The sequence below is a fragment of the Acipenser ruthenus genome, chromosome 1, assembly GCF_902713425.1.
Source record: "Acipenser ruthenus chromosome 1, fAciRut3.2 maternal haplotype, whole genome shotgun sequence".
Lineage (NCBI taxonomy): Eukaryota > Metazoa > Chordata > Actinopteri > Acipenseriformes > Acipenseridae > Acipenser > Acipenser ruthenus.
Genome location: NC_081189.1, coordinates 78,227,590 through 78,245,247, shown reverse-complemented (window position 1 = coordinate 78,245,247; position 17,658 = coordinate 78,227,590). Strand labels below are relative to the sequence as shown.

Here is a 17,658-nt window from a genome sequence, read left to right as displayed (position 1 = left end):
TACTGTGGTAGGGAGGAAGGGGAAAATATGTAGTACAAGAGGGGAAAAAGGACTACATCCCCCAGAATGCCAAAGTAGGGAGCCAGGATGAGGAGCACCTGGCTCCAATTGATTTAATGAAGCCCTGCTTAAAAGGGGTGGAAACCCTGCAGTCAGGGCAGTGTGCCAGACAGTCTCCAGTCTGTGAAAAGCAAGGCTGTCACTGTGAACAAACCTGTGTGGTTCAGAAAGGTACTGTGTGAACCTTTTTGAGTTTGGTGTGTGTTAAAAGTGTTTTGTGAAACTGGTAAACAGCTTAGCTGTCTGGTGATAGTTAGTGGAAAAACAAAAGTATAGTTAGTACTATTTAAATATTCAGAAACATTTTTCGAAATGGAAATAAAAAAATAACATATTGTATTGTTAATCCCAAATATTCTAAAATGATAAAAAAATCACACTGCCAAAGCATAATTAAATACTGTTAAAATATATGACCTACTGATCATAAAACTTACAGCCATAGCAGGACATGTTCCAAACATGTGACATGAAACATTTCATGTTAAAACAAATATTTACTGTATCTTTGTAAAAGGTGAAATTATGTGGACACTATTTCTTCAATGAATCTATTCTTAGTGTTTTAACCCTTTAAGGTACAAGGGACATATGTGTCCCACACATAACTAACTATGCTAACTTTCTTATTTTTGCAATGAGGTGAACGGCAGGTTGGATCTGGTCATCCAAATGGTCAGTTTCCTCGTGATACTTGAGTCACTCTCAAATGTATTTTAAGAAGAAACCATTTGAACAACCGCTCAATTTTCTCTTTAACTGAAGGTGTTAATTTAGGGAGCTAACCAACAGAACAATTGTATTTACAGATTTAAAACTACTCTATAACTACTCTAATACTACAAAAACAAAAAATACACTCTTAACTCAAATGGCCATTGAATGAAAACTATTTGAGGCCATGGCAAATAAACACAAATTAAATAAATAAAACAAAATACATAGATACAATTGTAAAATTATAATACTCTTTCAGGATTTCAGGTTAACTCCTGACCAATTACCTTACTTCAGGGAACACGCTTCAAGACAATATTAGGATATTGCTAATCCCTTGATTATAAAACATCTGCCAGGCACTATATTGTTCTTTTAAAAACACTGTCTTCCAAGGGAGTCTACTGCAAATATAATTAACAGCTCTGCAAATATTCCTTGCAGCTATTTGCCTGAGCCAATATACTGAGGAGAACATTGCCCTGCCAAAGTGAACTGTATTACTGTAGTGATTCTCAGTGTCTGCTTGGTTCTGAAATGGAAATGCTCTTTTCACTTGGCCTTCATGCCAGATAAGATCTCCTGATTCCCCTGTTCCCAGTGAAGTTGCACTTTTAGGTTTTTTTATTACTGTGCTATAGTTTGTAAAAGTGCATACCTCAGGACAGGTGACTTATTGGATTAGCAATGGAAAATGAAGCCTAGAAAGGAGAATTGAAACATATTGGCACTGCAATGCTCTAAATCCTACACTGCACTATGACTAACTTTTCTATGGAAGCCAATATTCCAACAGGAGTTAAGGGTAATTGCAATGGTAACCAGATTGTTGCTTATATTGTTGCGTTAGATGTACAAACAGCCTGGTGGTACCAGTCCATTTTAAAAAGCCTTACCTTCCCCCAAGGTACATCCTGTTGTTGTCGTCTCAGGACAGAGAACTGGGGACAAAACCAGAACATAATTGATGTTAAATGACCATTTAACATCTTGTCAAGATGTTTGCAAAATAAAGTTCACCAGATTAAAGGCAATTGCATCTCCGATGTGATTGTGAAGCTCAGGAAATTGTTTTAAATGCCCAAAGTGACAAAAAAAGGAGGCAATATGTAACTACACCTGGCTTAAGCAGCTGAAACAGCAGTCTGCCCTGCAAATGTTTTCACGCAAATACTCAGACGTTTTCATAATATCCAGATTAAACATTTTTAGCATTGCTTCTAAAATGCTTTATTTATTTGAATCTTTCAACCTTTTTCTTGAGACAGAGAAACAGAAAAAGTATACATACTGTATTTATCCAGCTGTCTGTATACACGTACTGTATACAGTATGTGTACTGTTTATTAAAATAAAATGCTTGTCTGCCACCTGCCCGCCTGGCTATGTCATTGAACTAATTCCTGTGCATACCTCATGTCTTCCAGGAAACAAAAAAAAAACATCTATATATTACGTAAGTTATGACAAGCACAGACTCCTGCATCCTGGAACTCTCTGAAGCTGAACCCTCCCTGTGGTTAGCTTTCCTTTATCCCTGTTAACAGTAATGTATGAGCCTCGTAGACCTGAAAAATATTACAACGGGGTCAACTGACAAGCAGAAAGCCAATATTGATGTCTTAGGTTTTTGAATGTCATATTGAGAAAGACTAATCCCTTTATTCAGGGGACAATACAACTGTTTCATCTGTGCTGTCGAAAAACAAAATAAAACTTTGAAAAACTAAATCAAAATACTTTATGTGTGTACTGTGAACACCTACAAATAGAAGTAATGACAAGCTAAATTACCCACACTATATTTAATTTCAGTGTAGTCCGTTCTGCCAACCAATGGTTTGTGAAGCCCTTATGAAAACATACAACAAAATTGTATAAAGGTTAATGAACACTATTCTACATTAGAAAACTATTCAATACCAACACCCAATCAGCTTCCAGATCAACAGGCTTCTATCAGATGGCATCGGCAGCTGTGAATCAAATTTAAAATTAACCTGCGCATGTACTGGCTTTTTCATTTTGACTTGCCATAATGAAAATGTAGTTCACATCTAATGGATAGCAAACACTAAACAAAGACACATTTGGTACAAATGTATTTTATTATCCACTGAATCATTCAATTAGTATTGTGCCTCAAAACCAGCCAATCAATGCTGTGCAACTATACAATTGTAAGTCGCCCTGGATAAGGGTGTCTGCTAAGAAATTAATAATAATAATAACTACAAATGGAAGCAATCCTGCATCAACCACTGTCATATCAGCCAATCCACAGTCTGCCAGCTTGACTGGAGCTCAGTGTCTTTCCAACGACACAGAGAGATGCAGCCAGTTCAGTAATATTGTTCCATTCAGTTATCTGTAAGATAATCTATAAGAAACTCTAACAAGTAAAAAGTTACTTGTTTAATAGAATTATTCATTTTTTCTCTTATTATTATGTGTGTTTTTATTATCATTTTCCAGACTATTTTCCTCAAAGTTTTCTTAGTGGAAGGGTACCCGAGGAATCATTACACGTTCAAAGTAAATCTAGGTAAAGCATTCTGTGGTACTGTGAGATCCATATATTAAGAATGTGGCCTTAATAGAAAGGGTGTTTACAACAGAGAGTACATAGAATGTTTTCTAATATCACATTTTACTATCAAAGTAGCACAATCATACTAAGTTATCAACATTTATAAAGCTGTTCTAAAAAATGCACGCAATAAAGTAACAAACACAATTTTATACAATGTATAATCTTGCATGGATGATTTTAGTTATGTTCACAATATCAATACATTCATGGGAAATCAAAAAAAAAACTAATTTGGTTAATTGTATTATTCTGAAAACAGCAAAATAATGTCTTTGACTGTTACTGTAATTAATTATGTTTAAGAAAGGAGTTATAGAATTTTGTTTTATACCCCAGACTTTTGAGCTAGAAATTCAGCATTAAACATGCTTGCCCTTACTCGTATTTCGATGTTATTGAACACCTTTCCTTCTGTAAAACCCAGGGCATTTATCTCATACAAAAAATAAATGAGCTTTTTTTGTAAACATTGATTAGCAGATGATGAATTGTGCTGGTAATATAATAGAAATGAAATGCTTGATCATCTACAATTGATTTGCAGTCTTCCAAGTTAATGTAAGAATTGAGTAATTTCGATAATCCTGGTCTGAACACTTCAAGTATGGGATCTCAATGAACTATACACTCAGACATGAAATTAATCTGTAGAACATCCACAAAAACTTGGGTCAACAAATGCTATATTATACATCAAATGAAAGGGAGAACATGGGAACGTCATTTGTGTCGGCTTTTGTTTCTGCCAGTGGGTGCTTTGAAATGTGTGTGTGTGTGTGGGGTGTAGATGCAAGTATTGGTACAACTGGGTGCCATCTAGTCCAGTATAGTCAAGAGTTGTGAGGTTGTCATTGCATTTACATCTAAGTTGTGAATGTGTGATACGTTTTGAGTAATTTTGTAAAAACTAAAGGGCAGCTGTACTAAAGAGTTGCGCATGTTGCAATAGTTGCAAACCAGTTACAAATGAGTTGGAAGTCATGGGTGAAATGTACTAAACAAGCACAATGCTATTTGCAACTTTTTAGGGAATGCTTTGCGGCAGCAGTCTCTGTTTGCAGTTCAAGTGTAGAGGAATATGTAATTATGGGCGTTCCTGCATAAATTTGCAAAAAGGGAGCAGAGACAGTGCAAACGAGGGTTCTCAAACATTATAATTAGATGTACGAAAGCTGCAGGCAATTGTGACATATATAATTGCATAATGTGAAGAAAAAATTCAGCCTACCAATCAGACCTGAAATCCAAAACGGCAGGCAGATTGACTGAACTTAACCCCACTTTTGGAGCTGCCATATATATATATATATGTGTGTGTGTGTGTGTGTGTGTGTGTGTGTGTGTGTTTATAAAGACCCTGAGAATAAAGGTATATTATGTCATTGCACTCACTCAGGTGAAACAATGTCTTGTAATTTGCCCAAACATCAATATTTTTCAACAAAACTTTAAGGAAGTATTGTAAGGTCCCTTGGGACACAGAATAACACGTTTTTATATTTGTATCTCCAAGTAGAATACATAATAAAAAATACTTAAAAAAAAAAAAAAAGAAATATTGTGTTGAAAAAAAAAAGCTAAGTTTGTATGGTTTCTGAAGTACTTTATAATGTTCCCCAGAGTGTTCTGAAACAAGGACACCATTTCCAAGATGCTACTGTAAAAAAAAAAGATTTTTAGAGAATTTCAATAGGAAGAGTGTCAACTACAGCCAAAAAAAACACCTGGTCCTAGGGGAGCATCCCATTGAAAAATGCCTAGTCGTGAAAGGGTTAAACTGCACCAACAGACAGTCAAGCCCTTTGCAGACCTGTCTCTGTTTACTTACATGCTTGATTGATTGGCTGTTTTCTTTGAATATATTGGCTTTGATTGGTGCTGCAGCTGTCACTCTCTCACAGACTCACATCATCATCTTATGGGGTATGCATTAACTACAGCCTTACATTTTAACAGTCTTATTTAGTCCTGCCTTAATAGTATTGTAGTCTGAGAGTTGTTACTCTCAATGTAGCTAGCTACTGCGTTCACTGAGTCTTCTCCCACTAGTTCTAGGCTTTTAAAGTTTTTAGTTTTCTGAAAAATCTTCCTTTCTGAGTCTCTTGTACTCTCCCTTTCCAAGTCAAAGACACGCTCCCTAAAAATGTAAAAAGAAAGGCCAAGAGAGAGATAGAAACAAGCATTTCCAAGGGGGCTAAAACCAATTCCAAAAAGACTTTTTCCAATATTATAACAGCAAAAGAACATTCAAGAAGGAAGTAAAATGTCTAAGATACAAATAGCAACATCATAGATGAAGAGAAAAAAATAGCAAATATATTCAATTATTACTTTTCACAAGTTTTCACAAAGGAGGATCTGGACAACATGCCCCATATGTCGACCTGCTCCTATCCAGTTATAACTTTAGCATAACAGATGCAGAAGTGTTAAAGGGACTAGGAGCTCTTAAAATAAACAAATCCCCTGGGCCGGATGAGATCCTCCCAATAGTACTCAAAGAAATTAAATAAATTATTTATAAACTGCTAACTAAGATCATGCAACAGTCTCTTGACACAGGGGTTGTACCTACAGACTGGAGAATTGCAAACGTAATACCGATCCACAAAAAGGGAGACAAAACCGAACCAGGTAACTACAGACCAATACGCCTGACTTCTATTATATGTAAACTTATGGAAACTATAATGAGATCCAAAATGGAAAATTACCTATATGGTAACAGTATCCTGGGAGACAGTCAGCATGGTTTTAGGAAAGGGAGATCGTGTCTAACTAATCTGCTTGATTTTTTTGAGGATGCAACATTGAACATGGATAATTGCAAAGCATACAACATGGTTTATTTAGATTTCTAGAAAGCTTTTGACAAAGTCCAGCTTAAAAGATTAATTTTCAAACTAAACACAGTAGGGATTCAAGGAAATGCATGCACATGGATTAGGGAGTGGTTAACATGTAGAAAACAGAAAGTACTGATTAGAGGAGAAACCTCAAAATGGAGCAAGGTAACCAATGGAGTACCACAGGGATCAGTATTAGGTCCTCTGCTATTCCTAATCTACATTAATGTCATAGATTCTGGTATAGTAAACAAACTTCTTAAATTTGCAGACAACACAAAAATAGGAGTGGCAAACACAGTTGCAGCAACAAAGGTCATTCAAAATTATCTAGACAGCATTCAGAACTGGGCAGACACATGGCAAATTACCTTTAGTACAGAAAAGTGTAATGTACAGCACGCAGGCAATACAAATGTACATTATAAATACCATATGGGAGATACTGAAATTGAAGAAGGAATCTATGAAAAAGATCTAGGAGTTTATGTTGACTCAGAAATGTCTTCATCTAGACAATGTGCAGAAACTAAAAAAAAGGCCAACAAGATGCTTGGATATATAGTGAAAAGTGTTGAATTTAAATCAAGGGAAGTAATGTTAAACTTTACAATGCATTAGTAAGACCTCATCTAGACTACTGTGTTCAGTTCTGGTCACCTCGTTACAAAAAGGATATTGCTGAAGAAATTGAATCAGTTCAGTCTTGATTTAAAAAAAAAAAAAAAAAAAAAAAAAAAAAAGGGTTCTTGTTGGGCTCCCGAGTGGCGCATCTAGTAAAGGCACTCTGCGTGGAGTGCAGGATGCGCCCTATAGCCTGGAGGTTGCCAGTTCAAGTCCAGGCTATTCCACTGCCAACAGTGGACGAGAGTTCCCAGGGGACTGCGCCTGCGGGCCTGCCTGTAAGCTACCCAGAGCTGCGTGGTCCTCCAACGCTGTAGCTCTGAAGTGGCTGCATGGCGAGCCCGGAGCTGCGTGGTCCTCCAACACTGTAGCTCTGAGGTGGCTGCATGGCGAGCCCGGAGCTGCGTGGTCCTCCAACACTGTAGCTCTGAGGTGGCTGCATGGTGAGCCCGGAGCTGCGTGGTCCTCCAACGCTGTAGCTCTGAGGTGGCTGCATGGCGAGCCCGGAGCTGCGTGGACCTCCAACGCTGTAGCTCTGAGGTGGCTGCATGGCGAGCCCGGAGCTGCGTGATCCTCCAACGCTGTAGCTCTGAGGTGGCTGCATGGCGAGCCCGGAGCTGCGTGGTCCTCCAACGCTGTAGCTCTGAGGTGGCTGTATGGCGAGCCTGCAGAGTGAAAAGAAGCGGTCGGCTGACGGCACACATTTCAGAGGACGCATGTATCCGTCTTCGTCTCTCCCGAGTCAGCGCGGGGGTGGCAGGGTTGAGCCGGGTTGAAATAATAAAAAAAAAAGAATTGGGCTTTCCAAATTAGGGAGAAAATGAGAAAAAATAATTGTCTAATTGCCGATTTCAAATTTTCATTAAAAAAATTGAAATAATACCTACTGGAGGCAGAATATAAAATAAAGTTTTGACAGGGTGAAAATGTAGTCGTGTATTCTGGCATGAATCTGGAAATACAATCTTTATAGCACTTTAAAGACATTGTGGTAAAAAACTGACATTGTGGATGACATCTGGGATGACATGTATGACAAAACGCTTGGCTGTAAAGGGGTTAATCTCACAGTAAATCCAAATTGGAGACAAAGATCAACTGAACCTCAAAATAATTCAGAAGAAAGTTGCATTTTCTGTGCCAGCATGCATAGCCAGAATACAGTTTACTTGTAACCAAAGATATTGTAAATTGTCATCAGAATACCAAAATCATACTTTTTCATTTGCCTGGAGATAATTTTGGTTGTTTTGAAAGGAATCAAATTATTACAAAGTATAACACTTAGGTTATGGGAATGAATGAGAATAGCTTGCATTAAATTATCCTTAAAGCAGCTAAACAAATTTGAATTATGTGTTATTCAAGAATTACTGTTTACTGTGTGGAGAGATTTCTCTCAGGCTATTTCTTGCTAAATACATTATCATATTCAGCAATGCCCCTGCAAGCTTGTAGACGATGTAAATGAAAAATCAGTTACTGAACCAACAAAAATACATGTGCTTTGGATTCTTATTGCAACACAACAGTACTACAAAAATATGAAATGTGTATGGCAAGCCAAATAATGATTTAGAGATATCTCAAGCTAATTTATACATATCTCTAAATATTTAAAGATATCAATCATGTCCAGATATCTCAAAATATTTGAAGACATTTTCAAATATTTAAAGATATCTCAATCATTTTAAGAGATCTAAAATACATTTAGAGATATCGCAAAACAATTTCCAGATATATTTAAATGGAGCTTTAAATAAGAATGTTTTTGAGATATCTTTAAACATTTAGAGATATCTAAATCATTTAAACATATCTTGAAAAAACTTCCTGCTTATTTAGAGAAATCTCTAAATAACTTCCTGTTCATTTAGACAAATCCATTCAAAACATAGATCATTTTTACAGGAAGTCAGTTAGATATTTTTACTTTTTGTATTTAATGTACTATTCACTGTATTTCACTGTATTTAATGTATTATGCATTGTTCCTCACAATCTTGTAAAGCACTTTGTGATGGTGGTCCACTATGAAAGGCGCTATGTAAAATAAATATTGATTGATTGATTGATATCTTGAAATAGCTTCCTGTTCATATTGAGATATCTCTAAATGACTTAGAAATATCACTCAATGAACAGGAAGTTATTTCGAGATATCTTAAAATGATTGAGATATCTCTAAATGAACAGGAAGTTATTTCAAGCTATTATTATTTCATTATTTCAAGCTTGGGGCTGGTAAGGGTTAGCTACCCTTGTCGGCAGTATCCAGCTCTGTGTTTACAGGATGCTGGAGACACCCGCCCAAGGCTTCTAAGAAATTAAAGAGAAAAATACCCCTAGAGTCTGCGAGAGTGGGGGCGGAAGATGACTCAACATTGGACAACACGGTTAACGACTTAGGAACGATAACGGATATGAGTATGGAGAGTACTTCACAAAAGACTAGTTCAAGATATGCAGTTAGCAAAGACATGGAACTCCAGGTTTGTGTCAGCAGCTGGAGCAAGGCGACAACGGTCAGGGGTTTGAAGATTCATCAAGGGAGAATGAAATGCTTGAGGGAGAAGGGACAAGGGCCTCGCATTGGATGTACTTCTTACGAAGTCACTCAAGTCAGTCGAATGAAATCCAGCGACAGGAAGCAAACCACAGTTCGCAGGATATCAGCACCCCTGTCATAGATGTGAGGAAGACTTGCATGGACACAGTTAGTGATGAACCTAATGATCCTTGTGAACCCGGTCAGACAAACCAGCAAAAGAGAGAAAAGAACCTCAACGGGCACAAGCCTGGAGTTAAATGGCCAAGAGCTTGTGAGAAAACTGCATGGGACACAGTAAACACAGATCTCTGCTTTGCATTGGAAAGATTAAGTGGAACAGTTGAAAAGAAGCTGGATAAATTTGGGGACATCATCTACGCATATGGAAGTAAGAGGTTTGGAGTTGAAAAAAGGAAAGAAAAAGTACAAACTATTCCTGGAAAGTCTAGACGGCAGCAGGAGATTGAATGCTTAGTTAGAGAAAGGAGACAGCTGAAGAAGCAATGGAGAAGAGCAGAACAAAGTCAATATTGTTATATTTTTTGCTTCCCATTATAGTCGCGGGGAGGACGCGGCATGGGCAGCGCTGATTTTTCTTTTCGCTCACAGAGTGAACTTTTTATTTACCACGTTGCTATCAACCAATGAGAATACATAAGCAAGCTGCACTCGCTCAACCCCACACACAGATGCATGTAACATATAGGCTATGATTACTGTATATGCTATGTAGCCTAGCTACTGCTGATGTACAGGTAAGTAAGCTGGGCTGAGTTGAGTGGGGGACGGAGGGGGGTGATGCTGGGACGCCAGAATCACCGTCGAGCCCTCTTGAGGTGTCGTGGGCTAGTCGACGAAACACTGAGGATGGAAGGTGCCCACTTGAAGACCCTAGAGATGTACCCTACTTAGCTCAATCCAGACGATTGTCATGCTGATACGCTGGGGAGGCCGCGATGTGGTTGATCCCCGGAGCCAGCATCGCAGCCGTTGTGTGTGCTGATGCGCCAGGGAGGCAAAATAAGCTGATCCCCTGGAGCCAGCATTACACTTTAGCCATTAACACCAGACAGAAGGATATCTACATCATAAAATGGAAGGAAGCGCAAATGGATGGAGACACATATGGATCACATTAGTTTACTGTGTAAAGCTACGTCTTAGTTGGTGCTTATCTTGGCGAGAGCCGACTTCAAATCAGCATGAAGTTTTAACATCTACTCTCGTGTAATGGAAATCATAAATTATTTGGAGATATCTCTAAATGAATGGGAAGTTGTTTTGAGATATCTCTAAATGACAGTTTGGCGTACCATGCTAGCAAAACCATTATTTAAAGACATCTGTAAATCAGTTTGAGATATCTTTATTTCATTTTTAGTATCTCAAAATGAAATTAAGATATGTTCAAAAGGGGTTATTTACAGATAGCTCATTCATTTAAAGATATAAAAATATCTCCTATTCATTTAAAGATATAAAGCTATCTGCAAATGACTTACATATCTCTAAATATTTCAAGATATCTTAAAATGCAATTTGAGATTTCTCTGAATGATCATTGTGGTGCAGTGGCGACGCGTAGGGGGGGCACGTCTGGTCACGTGCCCCCCCAGTTTTCTGCCAGGCAGTGGCTTAGCCAATACATTAGGGTCGTTCACACTGAAACATGTGGAAGAAATAAAGAAATTGCAATATTCTTATATTTTTTGCTTCCCATTATAGTCTACCTGTGTGTTCACAAAGGACGCGGGGAGGACGTGGCATGGGCAGCGCTGATTTTTCTTTTCGCTCACAGAGTGAACTTTTTATTTACCACGTTGCTATCAACCAATGAGAATACATAAGCAAGCTGCACTCGCTCAACCCCACACACAGATGCATGTAACATATAGGCTATGATTACTGTATATGCTATGTAGCCTAGCTACTACACACATAGATGGGGTAGAGGAAATCTGCTATGTAATAGTAACCTATGTATTTACGTAGAATGCACTCGCCTCGAGAGAGAAACGGCAAAACTGTTTCAATTCCTGAGTTCGGTTGCCTATTCGTTTTCATTCTGATTATTTGTTTAGGCTACAGCGCGTCTGTCAGCTCCACAAAGCCTGATAGGCTAGCGAATGTCAGTGCAGTGTGATACCATAAAAACGAGTGGCTGGATTTGCTGTCAATCGCCAAAGTTTTTTGTTGGATCAGCTGTTCGTACATTTTTTTAAATATTTTTGTATTCTTTTATTTTTAAAGGCACTGTAGTTATACAATGTAGTTAATGCAACTGTGTGCACAAGTTCCTGCGTCAGTCAAACGGTAATTAAATTAGTCAGGATTTGTGAAATTAAATAAAATGGTTTGCTTTGCTTTGAACACCAAATGTTAGTTAACAAAAATGAAAAACCATAAGTACAAATGAAATTATATATAGTTATTTTTATTTATTATCATAATGTGAACTTGAAATCTGAAAAGTTCAACTCCTTTGCTTTGTATTTCCTTTTTTGTTTTTAATCGGAAGTGTTCAAAACTGAATCTTTTTTTTGCACAACAGTGTATATTTGGGTATTGGATCTTCTGTTAATATATATATATATATATATATATATATATATATATATATATATATATATATATATATATATATATATATATATTTTTTTTTTTCAAAAATAAAACGTCAATGCACTAATAAGAAATCAGGTTGCCAATTGCACCACTGTGACTACTCACCTTAAAAAAGTTACCATTCCCACCCTCTCCCGAAAAAAAATCCTGGCAACGCCACTTTTGCCAGGGTTTATTATTTAAAAATACGCAAGTGCGCAGTTTATTTCAAACTTTCAAAACTTAATAACATAACCAAAGAGTGTAAGACCCTTCACTGTTATATTTGTTCTCGTGTGAGACTTTCACTTTTTCAGTCAGCGAAAATATATGTGCTAAAAACTGAGTGAATTTAAGCCCTGTTAAAATGGCAAAAAGACAGCTACGTTTGGAGTTTTTCTACAACAAAAAAGCTAAGCCACCAACGCCAGAGACATCAACAGAAACCAAACCTGATTTCTGTAGTTCAGAATGTTATTAACAGCACGAGAGTGTGACGATCCTTCCATTTCAAACACTCAGGTTAGTGCAGGTGCAGCTGCCTGTCGATAAGAGACCCTTGCCTGTAAAGTGTTGTTTGCAGCTCTCTTGATTTGTCACAATCTGGCGTAGAACTGTTTGTGATGAAAGATCTGGTATTGTTAATAAGCTAGCTCAATGTTTACATAAAAATTGTTAAAATCGGGCATCGGGTTTGAGCACAGTTTAGTTTTTTTTTGTATTTTTTTTTTTTTTTTTTTTGGGGGGGGGGGGGGCTGTGCCCCACCAGTTTTTCAAGCCACAAGTCGCCAATGTTGTGGTGTATATCTGCGGACCTTATTGTATATGCAACCAACAGGACTAGATTCTCAACGATTTTGTAAATTGTCATCAGCACTATTTTTTTCAGAAAAGAAAAAAGTACCAAAGAAGAAATAATAGTCAGACATCTACAGGTTTCCTTATAACAGGTTTAGTGCAGTGCGGTTTAAACTATAATTCCAAATAATAATATGTAACTGTAATTGAATATACCTAAATCACAACAGCAAAACAATTAAAGTAGTGTACTCACTGGATTACAAGACTATCAGTTGCCTCTCATTAACTGTTTTGAGTCCCAACAAGATACATTTTCCAATTATCAGACACTCCAATAGTCTAGTCATAGAAACTTGCAGCTTATCCAGTACAAATACTCCTGAGACCGACAGCTCCCTCTAATTGCTGGTTCTCTCTAAGTACACCATGTTTCTCCACAGTAAGAGATACACAATTTAAAATATGGGCACATTAAATACTGATTAGGCATTGACTTCTTACAGTATGTTGATCAGCACTGACTTGTATATAAGAAAGGCTAATAACATTCGCACAATCAAAGAGTTCTGTTTATTTACTGTATTTATTTTAGTAACATATTGACTTTTGTAAACATTTCAGTTATTGCTCTTATGTGTTGACTGTCAAATGTGTTGACTGGGGATAACTTCATATACTGTAATTTAGAAAAATTCCTGAAATTATATGCACTAAATTGTGTATATACTATATGAAACACGATTTTCAAAAATGTGACATACCGTGAGTCATCTACCAGGCTATAATGTCTTTTCAGTACTGCTTAAAGAGTAAATAGCTCTGAAAAATATAGTGTTACACGTCCCCTCATGTTGCTACAACTATTTAAATAAGGTACCTGTAATTTTTCTTTTCGATTTTAACATTCTGACCATTTTTTGCAATTATAAATGTTTAGGTCTGTCTGAAATGTCTTTTCAAGATGTCTGCTTAGTGCACTCGGGTTTGAGATCAGAGGTGTGCTCCTCTCTCTGATCCCAGGAGGCGTCATTTTTTTCCTACCCGTATTCCTGAAGAGACACGTCCTAATGAAGCTGGGGCAGTGACGAGGGTGTGGTTAGGACCCCAAGCCCCATCAGCTTGGGGTTAATTTTTACATGAAGGGATGAAAACTAAATAAACATGGTTTATGGGTAGAGTTGTACACAGTTGTTTTTTTAATTGTTTTACCGACGTAAGACTTATAATTGAGTGTTTAAAGTGGTGGATGAACATATGCTAAAGATAATACATTGCTTCCTTTGTAAGTTAGCTTTCATTTTTCTTCTGCAATTTTTCCTTTTCGGTCCAATGTCGGACCCTGTCCGGCATCATCAAAAAGACGTAAAAAACATGTCTCTAGTCGTTTTCTCTCCGGAAAATGTCGAGAAAACCATTCAATGGCAGAGTGAGACCGATAGGAGCCAAGAGAAGCCAAAAAAAAGGGGGAGTATCTCATGAATACAGATAGCCCCGGCACCACATAGATAACACGGACATAAACAAACAAGATAGATGCTTCTGCATCCAGCGCTCAAAGAATCTCTCAGACATTTGCAGAGCTTTTTTTAGCGTTATAGTAATAAAATAATGACTTGGATCGCATTATTGAGGAGTTTGGTGATAAAATGAGTGATCAGGAGATGATTTATCGGTATGCACTACTATGAAGAGGTATGTAAAAACAACAGCAAAGGAGGGGTGGGGCGGGGCTGGCAATGCAGTACTGAGTGTCCTGTTGATATGCAGTGCCTTTAAAACCTGTTTTACAGTGAAAAAAATACTTTAACAGCGCATCTCAAATAAACTGCGCGTGTGAAAATAAATTGGACCTGACACGCCTGAGATGTGCTGAATAAATGGACTGCTAAGGGTTAAAGACTCAATTATAAATCGTACGTAAATCCAAAAAAAAAAAAAAAGTTTTCTCCTGCTATTTACAAGGGAAAATACACTTGTTTTGGAGCATTTCTGAGTCAACATGTAACTTAAAAAAATAAATAAATACTGCAACAAAGCTAATTTTCCCCTTGGATCCCCAGAGGTTTCCTCTTTTTGAATCCTTATGTAATGTTTTTTTGTTTGTTTGTTTTGTATTTGCATGTTGACCCAGTATTGTAACTGCAGTTTAATTTGCTGGAATTATTACCTTGGTAGACATGTCCACTGGATGTGCCCTGATCTGCTAGAAAATCCTGCACTGTTTGACCACAAGATGCATATGTGTCATCTAACTGCATTATATTTTTTCATGAGTAGAAGGCTTTGAGCAAAAGTCATTTTTGAAGCTGCCCCAAACCTCATTTAACTGCCACATTGCTACTGAATAAAGGTGGTTTTCTTTTATATAGTTTCAGAGAATTTCATGCAGGTTTCTGCACATACTCTTGGTGAGTCACAATACCCCTGATGCATGCGATTCACTTTCTGTGTGCCCCAGGCTTGCATTTGAAAAACCTCAAACAATACTGAGCTATAAACACATTCCACAATTTAAACATCAGGGTCATTATGCTCTTTTCAGATTCACTAAAGGGAAAGGATGAAAGTTGGACACATATGTATGACATACATGCCTGTGCTATCTGCTGCACCCAGAGAAACCATCAACAAAAAAAAAAGAAATAAAAAAGCAAGACCAAATGTGCCCTTCAATGCAGAACGAACCAATCATGCTGTTGCCGGGAATGCATATTATTTATTTACAGATATATTCTGTCCCTAAAAATGAATGTACATAATAAAATGTAAAAAGGGGAATGTGCCACTTTGAATATTAGGGACTGTGATGTAGAAACCATATGTAGGCCAGGATTTCAGGATTTGCCCTTTAATTATAACATTACAAAGATAATGCTGAATAGAAACAAATGCTTTAAGGGTTTCTGTGTAACATTAAAAAAGACAAGAAAGCTATCACATACTTCCTTCCTTGAGCAGCCATATTTCATTACACCGCGTTGAAGCTTAGAAAGCAATCAAGCATATTTAGCCATCCTCGTCTCAGGCTAAAGCAATTATTACTCGGATTTTTTACTGTGCTCGGCCAAGGGGAAAATGAACCACAGTACTTATCAACTCAATGCATACACAAGTGACTCTGAAGGGAGCTGACCAAGACTGGAGCCATAGGTTACCTTTGAATCCATTAACACTGTAACAGCAGCACATTAAGTGATAACCATACAAATATCACAAAATGGCATGTTTGTTTGCATTAATATTGCATTTAGCACATTTAGAAAAGGTCGGTCAACAAGCTGTAGGTCTTTACACAATTTAACACCTGGACCTGAATCATTAAATTCAATTTCTCCCTATATTTGATTGTATAATGTTATTATTAACCTAGTTAATTTAAATATAAGAATCACTCAGCAAATGGTTAATTACAGTAAATTATATCCTCTCCTTTGCATAAACAAAACATAATATTTGTAGACTGACTTTTTTTTAGCTGATATAGATCCTCTGATGTGTAACAGTCTGGTGCATAGACCATTTTGTAATGACTTTCCTCTGTTTTCATCAGGGATAGAAACTGACCAGCACCCCAGAGCTTGAGATGAATCAGAAAACTTCTCTGCTTATATCTTAAAAGATTTCCACATCATCCACATGATATTTGGAAGATGTGTAAATCATGGTGTTATATGGTAAGCAACATTTTTTTTTTTGTTCACTAATTGTTCCATTCTTTTACTTTGGGTTTTTATGTCTTTGGGTGCAGAGGGATTTATTTGGAAATGTAGAGTACAAAATATTCTGTACACATTCATTTTTCCACTTGATTGTCTATGGATGGCACAATTTGCATGCATAAAACAACCGGTAGGCCACCAATGTGTAGACGGGTGGGAATCTTTTTCTATTGTACACAATTTTGTACCTAAAGTCTTAAAAAAAAAAAAGAAAAGAAAATCTGTCATTTTGTAACAAATGTGTAACCCCTTTCTTGGTATCACTGTTTTTAACTAGGAGGCATTTTTTTGTAGCCCTTCTATTTAATACATTAGAAAACAGAACTATCAAAACTTTAAAATGGTTATACCATATTATATTAAATCTTTTAAGGGAAATGCAGTTTAATTAACAGTTGAGGGCTCATTTGCATAGTGTGCATAAAATGAAGCCCTGTTTGTTAAAGGTTGATGGGCAACCATAACTAAGACATCTAATCCTTGAAACCCTGTATTAAGCAAATACTAATATCCTTTCTCATTTGTTCTTGTTTTTTTATGGAGAGAAGCCAAAAGATATGACAGCTTGTTTCCTGTTATGAGTAGTATTGAAAACATTAATTTGGGATTTGGATCAGATGAAGTTCTATCAAGGCCTTAAGTTATGTGTCATGCATTTTAGACTGGTCACATAGTTTAACAAATATATTTTAATATTGTAACCCTTCAGATTATATAATGCCTGTGGGTTTGCATCGTATAGACCTTTTATGTAAGGAATATTAAAGCACCATCATGCACAGTGTTCTGTAATAGAAATAATTCTACAGTATGGGAACCCACAACATCAATCATTGTACAACATACTGGAGTCAGATTATGAAAGGCGCTTCAGAAAATGGACCTTCAGGGGCATACAGTATAAGTAGCTATATTTAATTGAGAACGAAAAATAAAAATCCCTTGCCAAAGGTTAGTGACAAGCATACTTGAACTTATTATTTTATAGCTAGAACCTGTCAGACAGAACAGACATAATTTGGCAGTAAAAAAATTTAAGTATCCTTCACCAAATTATGCAGCAGTAAGGAAATGCTAATCAATTATGCTTGTTTTTGTCTGTCATTGACCCTATGACTGATTTCTGATACATTTTAGAAA

At 36.9% G+C, this 17,658-nt stretch overlaps 1 protein-coding gene across 26 annotated transcripts in view; it reads right to left on the bottom strand.

The window, feature by feature from the left end:
* The window catches only part of LOC117421380 (receptor-type tyrosine-protein phosphatase delta-like), a 607,967-nt gene that overhangs the window by 372,154 nt on the left and 218,155 nt on the right, over window positions 1-17,658 (bottom strand). For all 26 annotated transcript variants that reach the window (XM_059030127.1, XM_059030157.1, XM_059030132.1 and 23 more), the window contains one exon: window positions 1,674-1,718. The gene's annotated coding sequence lies outside the window, so the exon portion shown is untranslated. The remainder of the gene's footprint in view (window positions 1-1,673; window positions 1,719-17,658) is intronic.